Below are 10,529 nucleotides of genomic sequence, written 5' to 3'. Positions count from 1 at the left end.
TTCTGGGTAGTGATTAATGCTACCCGGTTCTCACAATGTCCTTTTTCTCTATCCCTCTTCTCCTCAGGCCGGTGATTTAGGCCTGGTAACAGTCACAGGGCTGTTAGAGATTCAACTGTATGACCTCTCACTATCAGCTCCTTGGCCCAACTGCCATTTCTTCTCTCAGACCAGAATGGATCAAGGGGAGTCTCTGGAGCTCCCCCTTCTGGCCGGAGGTGGTAGTGCAGTCTTGCTATTTTAGTATTTGTACTTACTGTCAGTAACTATTTTTGTGGCAAATACCCCTAGGGGTGCCACAACAGGTTCCATTTAAATCTTTGCATTATTAGACAGATTCCAATTAGTTATTATTTTTGTCTTTTTTGCTTTCTATCAAAACTGTATTCTTTGCAACATTAGATATTAAAGGGGTTTTACAATTTAAAAAAGTGGTCCGCAAAAGCAGTATTACTTGCAGGGCAAGTTTTAGACAAAGTGGGGCCCTAGTCAAAATTTTAAAATCTGCCCCCAAATGCTCACATATTGCACCATCACACAAACATTTTGGTTGTATTTACATGTACTGAGTGCAAGCCATTAAACGAATGTGATTGACGATATTGAAGTCGTTTGACGATTGTAACACAAGTGCTAGTAATATCCCAAAAGTAATAGGTATGAAAAAATAACTTTTAACCATGCCAAAGGAGTTGAAAAGAAAAGTATTGAGTGAGGAAAAGAAGGTCTCAATTCTGACTTTACTAGCAGAGGGACACAGTGAGCGTCATGTTGCCTCCATTCTTAAAATTTCTAAGATGGCAGTCCATTACAACATGGTCAAGCAGCAGACATTGGGGGACAACAAAGCTACAGACTGGCAGAGGGCAAAAACGTCTCCCCACTGACCGGGCTGACTGTCATCTTATTCAAATGTCACTCAGCAACTGCAGGATGACATCAAGTGACCTACAAAAGGAATGTCAAATGGCAGCTGGAGTGAAGTGAACGGCAAGAACAGTTCGTAACAGGCCCCTAGAGTCATGTAAAGGTAGAAAAAAACCTTTCATGAAAGAGAAGCAAAGGAGATCCAGACTGAAGTTTGCCAAAGACCATAAGGATTGGACCATAGAGGACTGGAGTAAGGTAATCTTCTCTGATGAGTCTAATTTTCAGCTTTGCCCAACACCTGGTCATCTTAATGGTTAAAGGGAGACCTGGAGAGGCGTACAAGCCACAATGTCTTGCACCCACTGTGAAATTTGGTGGAAGATCGGTGATGATCTGGGGATGCTTCAGCAAGGCTGGAATTGGGCAGTTTAATCTTTGCGAAGGACATATGAATCAAGCCGCATACAGGTTTTCCTGGAAAAACAGTTGATTTCTTCAGCTCAGGCAATGTTCCCCAACTCTGATGACTGGTTTTTCCAGCAGACAATGCGCCATGCCACACAGCTAGGTCAATCAATGTGCAGATGAAGGACCACCAGATCAAATCCCTGTCATGTCCAGCCCAATCTCCAGACCTGAACCCCATTGAAAACTTCTGGAATGTAATCAAGAGGAAGATGGATAGTCACAAGCCATCAAACAAACAAGAACTGCTTACATTTTTGTACAAGGAGTTGCATAAGGCCACCCAAAAGCATGGGAAAGCTGTGATTAAAAATCATGTTTAGTCCACAAAATATTGATTTCTGAACTCTTTCTGAGTTAAAACATTATAATTGTTGTGTCTAGATGATTATGAGATTGTTTTCTTACCATTATTTGAGGTCTGCAAGCACTGCATTTTTTTGTTATTTTGACCATTTCTCATTTTCTGAAAATAAATACAAAATTTGGTGCCTGGAAATTCGAAGACATGTTGTCAGTAGTTTATAAAATAACAGAGCAATATATATTTTACTCAAAAATATACCAATAAAGAGAAAAATCAGACATACTGAAAAATTTTTCAGTGGTCTCTTAATTTTTTGCCAGAGCTGTATAGTATAATAGATCGCCCATAGTCCGATAGAGTAAATGTAGCCCCCAAATAGTATAATGTTCCCCATAGTCCTCGACAGAGTACAGAACAATGCGTCCACCACATAGAGTATAATGCAGCCCCCCATATAGAATAATGCAGCCCCCCATAGAATATAATGCAGCCCCATGTAGTATAATGCAGCCAGCCAATAGAAAATAATTAGATACTTAGGGTCCTTCCCAAGAATAAAGGAGACCACATGAATGTAAAGTTCCAAAAACACATAAATTTTTATTGAAAATACACAGAATAAAATACTCAACCTTGATATGAACAGGTTAATACATAAAAAGTACCTCCGAGCTACAAAAACGCAGGTATCATGTACTGGTGAAAATAACCCTAAAGCTGCTTATAAATGACCATTCTTATAATGTGTGGTCTAAAGACTAGCATAATGCTCATAATAAGGGGCAATTATATAATGAAAATCACTCTAGCATAGGAAGCGCTCTGTATGCACCAATAATAACCATTATAAGAACTATATATAAAGCAATCATGCCTAGACGTCCTATTGTGTTCAATACTAACTGTTGCTAAATGTACAAAACAACAGTTTGTGCAAAGCGGCGCCACCCCAGCAACATCAATCACTAAAACCCCATAACAACAGGGGTGTATAACGGAATTACATGTACTGGTAACAAACCATGCCGCTGTTGTAATGCGCACCAAAGTGGCTATCTGCATCAACCTGGACACTAAAGCATACCGATGACGTGAACAACCGCTAATAAACCCCTATGGGTAAGATGAAATGAAGAGAAATCAAAATATAATTACCAAATAACACCAGACACGAGACCTGCCAGCTGCCCTACGCGCGTTTCGATGGAATTCCGTTATATACCCCTGTTGTTATGGGGTTTTAGTGATTGATGTTGCTGGGGTGGCGCCGCTTTGCACAAACTGTTGTTTTGTACATTTAGCAACAGTTAGTATTGAACACAATAGGACGTCTAGGCATGATTGCTTTATATATAGTTCTTATAATGGTTATTATTGGTGCATACAGAGCGCTTCCTATGCTAGAGTGATTTTCATTATATAATTGCCCCTTATTATGAGCATTATGCTAGTCTTTAGACCACACATTATAAGAATGGTCATTTATAAGCAGCTTTAGGGTTATTTTCACCAGTACATGATACTTGCGTTTTTGTAGCTCGGAGGTACTTTTTATGTATTAACCTGTTCATATCAAGGTTGAATATTTTATTCTGTGTATTTTCAATAAAAATGTATGTGTTTTTGGAACTTTACATTCATGTGGTCTCCTTTATTCTTGGAAAGGACCCTAAGTATCTATGTGTTTGGAGAATGTGTTCAAATTGACTTGTAAGGACTAATATGTATGCCAATAGAAAATAATGCAGCCGCCCCAAAGAATATAATGCAGCCAACCTATAGTTGGGGAGCCCTAGGCAGCTGTCTAGTCTGCCTGCCCCTAGCTTGTAAAATAAAAAACAGAGCAGATTCTCAACCTTTCCCAGTCCAACATAGGTTTCTAGACTCTATGCGGCTTGTATTTCCCTCTTTATCGTGTAAGATTGTGCTTACTGCATGTGTTGGGGGACACTCGCTTAGCAACGGGATTCAGTCACACAGGCACATTTTTTTTTTACACAAATACAGTCCATGCGGGTTATTATAGCAATATAAACGATTATGCACAGTTCGTTATAAACTCTATAGTTTACAACAGGCACCAACCGGTGACATTAAGTTGCAGCTTTGACTCAGATATTTCATATACGGCTAAAACTCACAGTTCAGACACAACACTCGCCAGCCCTCCTTGACTAGTTCCTGGGGGTGTCCGTATGCCATGTCAATGTCCGTGTCATATAGCGCACACGACATTGGTTGGCTGTCTCTAAACACGCTGGACCTTACTTCATCCAGTTACCGTGGGAGACCACACAGTTCATCACTATCCATGGAATACAACAAGCACCAACAGTCTGTTCGACTGGCAGATATGTCTCTGCTGTTATGATAGCCCCCTTTCCCGGGTGTTACCTTTCAGGAGCTCCTGCTCCACACACTGACCTCCTGTCAGTCCTCTGTTTCTCAGGGAAGCTGTCTTACGGGGTTCACTAACTTGCCTTGCAGGCACACATCAGTTAGTCCAGAGCCACCGAAGGTCGGTAGCTTCCCCAACACAGACCGTCCAGGTCCATGGTCTCTCAGGTGCTCCAGGAAGACTGCACTCACAGGAGCTTCCAACACAGAAATTGTCCAGGACCACAGTCTCACTGTGCGCTATTCAGGATGTCCATCCCACCTGGGACCTACTCCCAGGACATCCAATACAGGTTGTGCTCTTCAGGAAGCCTACTCCCAGGACTTCCAACACAGGTTACTCAATGCGCTATTCAGGACGTCCGTCTCTACCAGGGACCGTCCAACACACAGGCATGTGACCTGTCCGGGTGCTATTCAGGACGTCTGTCCAACACCCCAGGCCACCAGGTCCAAAGCCCCACCGTAGGCTCTCCAGGACCTTCCAGCATAGATCATTCAGGTCCACACTCAGCGACCATGTGACCCACACCCTGGTCACATTATGAAACTGTAACCACTCCCATAGGTGGAGTGTGCGTGTCTGGCTAGTTTGACCTGCCCATCTTTCATAACTAGCCCAGTAAGTCTCCCTTCACAACTATACAAACAACACAATTTACTTGTAGGACTACAGGTCCCAGAACAACATTACTTCAGACTTACCGCGCAGACTCCCTCTGCGACACATATCGTCCACTTACAATTCTGCCAGTCGCTGTTTCACCATCATTATAACCACAGATACACCTTCATGCATATCCTGAGAAGCACAAACAGCGCCCCCTAGCTGCAACAGGGGTCACTGCATCACATACCTCCCCTCTGTTCAAAATTTTGGGGTTGAACACCTGTCATACACCCGGGGTCTCGAGACAGGTCACGCACGTTACCTTGCCCTACCAGTCGAGAGAACCGTCTCAGTCGGTTTTGAGCATCACACATCATCACACCCTTGTTAGGTTTACTCCGCCCCCAGCGGTCAACATGTAGGCCTTTAGCTTTGACCGTTAAGTCACAGTCTGTCTGTGTCACCAGACCTTTAGTCACCACACTTTCTGAGTGCGCCCCTTCACTACTTCGTCTACTATAATCCATGTCCCTTAGTTTGTACTGGGAGTAGAACTGCCACTTTCAGATATTCGACCTCCTTGCCTCTCTGAACATCCTTGGAGGGTCCCTTTTGTTCCCTTTTCCTTTGGATGAAGGCGGTCGCCACCTTATGTTCTGCAGCTGTTTATTGACCTGCCATTGGTACAGTCTTAGCTGCTCTATTTCTTTCAGGTATGCCACGCAATACCCCAGGAGCATCCGGATATTCTCTAGACTCTCCATGGACCTGACAACAAGGAATGGAACCATCCCATCTTTACCCACCTGGGCCTCATCATCAGCCAGAATCCTCAGTCTCTTCACACCGGATATATTCACCATCTCCTGCATCACTCTTCCATGTCTCCCAATGACTTTCGCCACCAGAACTTTAAGTACTTGGACTGTGTCTTCCACCAAGCCCAGCTGACTTTGAGCTTTCCTTTCATGCTCCAAACATCGAGCGGCTTCATTATTCCTCAACAGGATCATCTGTTTTGTGCGGAGGCACTGTAGGTGCATATCCCTCAGGACAGCCACCCGCTTCACTGTGACTCCCTTAGTCAACAGTATCACCAACTGTTTCGTCTCTAGTGCCCAGTGCACACTACACGCTTCTACTGCCTTTTTAAAGACCTTATGCACACCCTCACTGGTACATGCATCTTGCACCTCTTTGGGTACATCTATCACGCACTTGAAGAGCAGAGTCTCACTCTCTTCAGGGACGGATGGCTCCTGCTTTGCCATGGACCGTTCCATCAAGACACCTGTCACGACTGGGTGACTATCTTGTTCTGTTTTTAGCGCCAACTCTTCTGCACGAGCCCTCGCCAAAATTGGCACTGCAGCTCCGCCTCTTCACCACTCTGGTACTGGCATGATACCTCTGCGACCTCCACATCTTTCTCTTGTAGTGGGCCTCTTAATGCTTCTCTGAGCACTTCCATATCTTCCCTTATGACCTTATACACACTTTGCCACTTGAATAGGTGACCTCTGAGCTCAGAGACTTCCTATTCCAGCTCATCCACCCTGGGCTCAGCAGCTTGTCTCAGGACCCTTTCTTGTTCGACATGTTCTTTCACTGTCTCTTTAATAGTCTCTATTTCGTGATCCTGTTCTCTTTTGGCTAGCACGTGTCGCATCATAACTTCTTTAAATATATTTTCAGATGGGCCAGCTTGCTCAACCACACTCTGCCGCTTCAGAGTTTTACCTATTTCTTCATCAACAGGTTCAGCTTTCTCTTGGGTATCTGAGTACCCCAGCTCCTCCACATCAATCTTCTCAGAGGGCGCGATTTGTACAGCCCCTTTCCTTCTTTTTCGTCTCCAGCGACGGTAGGACAACTTGCGACTTGTACCCGAGTCAGCTTTACTGCAGTACTATCTGCTTTCGTCACTGTCTGGATGGAAGTGACCACCACCCCTGGAGTCTATGTCACATCCCACAGTATGATGACCCCGCAAGTCACTCTCTATCTGGGTGTCAGCTCCACTTGTTTTATCTAACAGACCACTACCAGTCATATTGTGGCACACTTCAGGTGACATCAGGTCAGTAAGTTGGGCAGACGCATCTTTACCTCTGTTCACTCATCTATCTGACCCGTCAGTTTTGGGAGGTGCAAACACTTTTTAAGTATGCAATCCCACCAGCTAAGAGCCCTCCATTCTCCTGCTGTAGAGAAGCTCCCCTCTCCCACAGGTCTGTCAACAGCCCAGAGTCCTGGCCATTTATCACTGGACAGAGTAAGTTTGAGACTATAGCGACATCATGTATTGCGCTATCCCTGGCCTTCTCGAGGACCACCCTGGCCACTGGACTTAGTGTGCCCAATGGATGAAGGTTACACTGACCCTCCTATCAGGTATTTCAAAACCCTCCAGTGCAACCCTCACTAGTGTTGCCGGGCTCCCAGAATCGACCAGTCCGCACATTTCCATCTCATGCATCCGCAGGGCACACCCCTGTAAACTCTCGCTGGGTGGATAGCTCACATAGCAGGCTGGATACACATAACTCATTTGCCACTGGGCAACAGTTAGCCTACGGCACACCTTCAGAACACTCTGCCCCTTTTGGAAAATTACTATTCCCTGAGACTCCACCCCCTTTTGGGCCACTATCCCTGTTCATGTTACCGCCCCATTTTGGGACCCCACCCCTTTTTGGGCAACTATCCATGTTTGGGTCACAACCCCTTTTGGGACTCCGCCCACTTTTGGGCAACCATTCCTGTTTGGGGTCACCGCCAACTTTTGGACACCTCTCCTTTTAGGGACACCACCCCTTCCCTGGGGTACACCCCGTGGACTCCCCCACGGTATTTTCAGGCCTCAGTTCACACAGTACACACACAAAAATGTCTATGGTTTTGCACTTGCCCTTTTAAGAGTCTGCATGACCTGGAGCACAATGTCTTTGCAACACCTCACCAGTTCCTGCTGGTACTGCCACAGCTCCCCCTGCAGTTACTAACCGTCGGCACCTCTGGCTGCCGATCACAAGCCGCTGCTGCTGCAACTGCAGCTCCGGCTGCTGCGGAACCTCTTGCTGCACTTGCAGCTACACTCCACAAAGCTCTGTACCGCTCCACCGCAGACTTCATGGACACGCCGATCCACAGCAAGACGCTTGTCACCTTCGTGGACCCACCGATCCACCGCAAGACGCTTGTCACCTTCGTGGACCCGCTGATCCACAGCAAGACGCTTGTCACCCAACCGAGTTACAGGTATTAACTCCGCATGTGCTTCCTGGATGGTTGCCCGCATTCTCCACCATATGTAAGATTGTGCTTACTGCATGTGTTGGGGGACACTCGCTTAGCAATGGTATTCAGTCACACATTCACTTTTTTTTTACACAAATACAGTCCATGTGGTTTATTAAAGCATCATAAACCAAGTTATGCACAGTTCGCTATAAACACAATAGGCATCAACTGGTGACATTAAGTTGCAGCTTTGACGCAGATATTTCATATACGGCTTTAACTCACAGTTCAGTCACTACACCCTCCAGCCCTCCTTAACTAGTTCCCAGGGGTGTTCGTGCGCCGTGTCAATGTCCGTGTCATATAGCGCACACGACATTGGTTCGCTGTCTCTAAACACGCTGGAGCTCACTTCATCCAGTTACCGTGGGAGACCACACAGTTCATCACTATCCATGGAACACAACAAGCACCAACAGTCTGTTCCACTGGCAGATATGTCCTGCTGTTATGATAGCCCCCCTTCCCGGGTGTTACCTTTCTGGAGTTCCTGCTCCACATGCTGACCTCCTGTCAGTCCTCTCTCTCTCAGGGAAGCTGCCTTATGGGTTCACCAACTTGCCTGGCAGGCACACATCAGTTAGTCCAAAGCCACCGAAGGTTGGTAACTTCCCCAACACAGACCGTCCAGGTCCACGATCTCTCAGGTGCTCCAGGATGACTCCACTCACAGAAGCTTCCAACACAGAGATCATCCAGGACCACAGTCTCACTGTGCGCTATTCAGGACGTCCATCCCACCTGGGACCATCCAACACACTGGCATGTGCTCTTCAGGACTCCTACTCCCAGGACATCAACACCAGTTGTGCACTTCAGGAAGCCTACTCCCAGGACTTCCAACACAGGATGCTCAGTGCGCTATTCAGGACGTCTGTCCCTACCAGTGACCGTCCAACACACAGGCATGTGCCCTGTCCGGGTGCTATTCAGGATGTGTGTCCAACACTCCAGGCCACCAGGTCCAAAGCCCCACCACGAGCTCTTCAGGGAGATGACACTCCCAACACATAGGCTCTCCAGGACCTTCCAGCATAGACCATTCAGGTCCACACTCAGCGACCATGTGACCCACACCCTGTTCACATTATGAAGCTGTAACCACTCCCACAGGTGGGAGTGTGTGTGGCTAGTTTGACCCGCCCATCTCTCATAACTGGCCCAGTAAGTCTCCCTTCACAACTATACAAACAACACAATTTACTTGTAGGACTACAGGTCCCAAAACAACAACATTACTTCAGACTTACCGTGCAGACTCCCTCTGCAACACATATTGGCCACTTACAATTCTGCCAGTCACTGTTTCACCACCATTATAACCACAGATATGCCTCCATGCATATCTTGAGGAGCACAAACATTGCCCCCTAGCTGCAACAGGGGTCACTGCATCATAATAGCTTTTTAGTTTTCCAAATAAACGTGAAGTTTTACACTTACCCCTTATGGCTGGAGGACTCTTTTGCTGTTGATCAGCTATAAAAGACAAGTCATAACTCAGTAGCTACCAAATACTTTGATTGCTAATATCGATGCAACAGAGAGTTAACATTTATAGAAAAACTATACATTTTATTCCACTCTGCAGCCAATATTAAGTTGTGTCCAGTTCAACATGAAAAATTTGGAGAAAAGTCCTTTTTAAGTAAAAGACAATACGTAATTTCTACCAGAATATTGTTACAACAAACCATAACAATAAATTAAAACAATGAAAAAATGAATCAAAAATAATAATCAGAATATAATACATACTTTGCTTTAGAGATAAAAGAATGGGAATAAGGGCTCATACTCACTTGCGTGAAATACAGCTGAGTCTCGCAGGTTAAAACCCAGCTCTGCTGCCGGCACTCCAGAGCAGAGCGTGTGGCTGCACAGCAATACATGGAGCTGCATGCTCTGCTCCCAAGTGCCAGTAGCAGAGGCGGGTGCTACCATGCGAGACTCGGCCGTATTTCACGCAAGTGAGTATGAGCCCTAAGCATTATATACAGTGTCGGAAATAAGTATTTAATTCCTTGCTGATATTGTAATTTTGACCACTGACAAAGACATGAACAGTCTATAATTTTAAGGGTAGGTTAATTTTAGCATTCAGAGATAGAATATCAAAAATAGAATCCAGAAAATCACATTATATAAATTATATATATTTATTTGTATTTTGCAGTGAGAAATAAGTATTTGATCCCTTAATTCTTGGTGGCAAAACCCTTGTTGGCAAGCACAGCAGTCAGACAATTTTTGTAGTTGATGATGAGGTTTGCACACATGTCAGGAGGTATTTTGGTCCACTCCTCTTCACAGATCATCTTTAAATCATTAAGATTTTGAGGCGGTCACTTGGCAACTTGGAGCTTTAACTCCCTCCATAACATTTCTATGGGTTTAAGGTCTGGAAGCTGGCTAGGCTACTCCATGACTTTAACCCCTTTACCCCCAAGGGTGGTTTGCACGTTAATAACCTGGCCAATTATGAGGTAATAACTCTGGAACGCTTCAATAAATCCCGGTGATTCTGACATTGTTTTTTCATGACACCATGACATATTGTACTTCATGTCAGTGGTA

This window comes from Ranitomeya imitator, chromosome 1, assembly GCF_032444005.1.
Source record: "Ranitomeya imitator isolate aRanImi1 chromosome 1, aRanImi1.pri, whole genome shotgun sequence".
Classification (NCBI taxonomy): Eukaryota; Metazoa; Chordata; class Amphibia; order Anura; family Dendrobatidae; genus Ranitomeya; species Ranitomeya imitator.
This window is presented reverse-complemented; position numbering follows the sequence as displayed.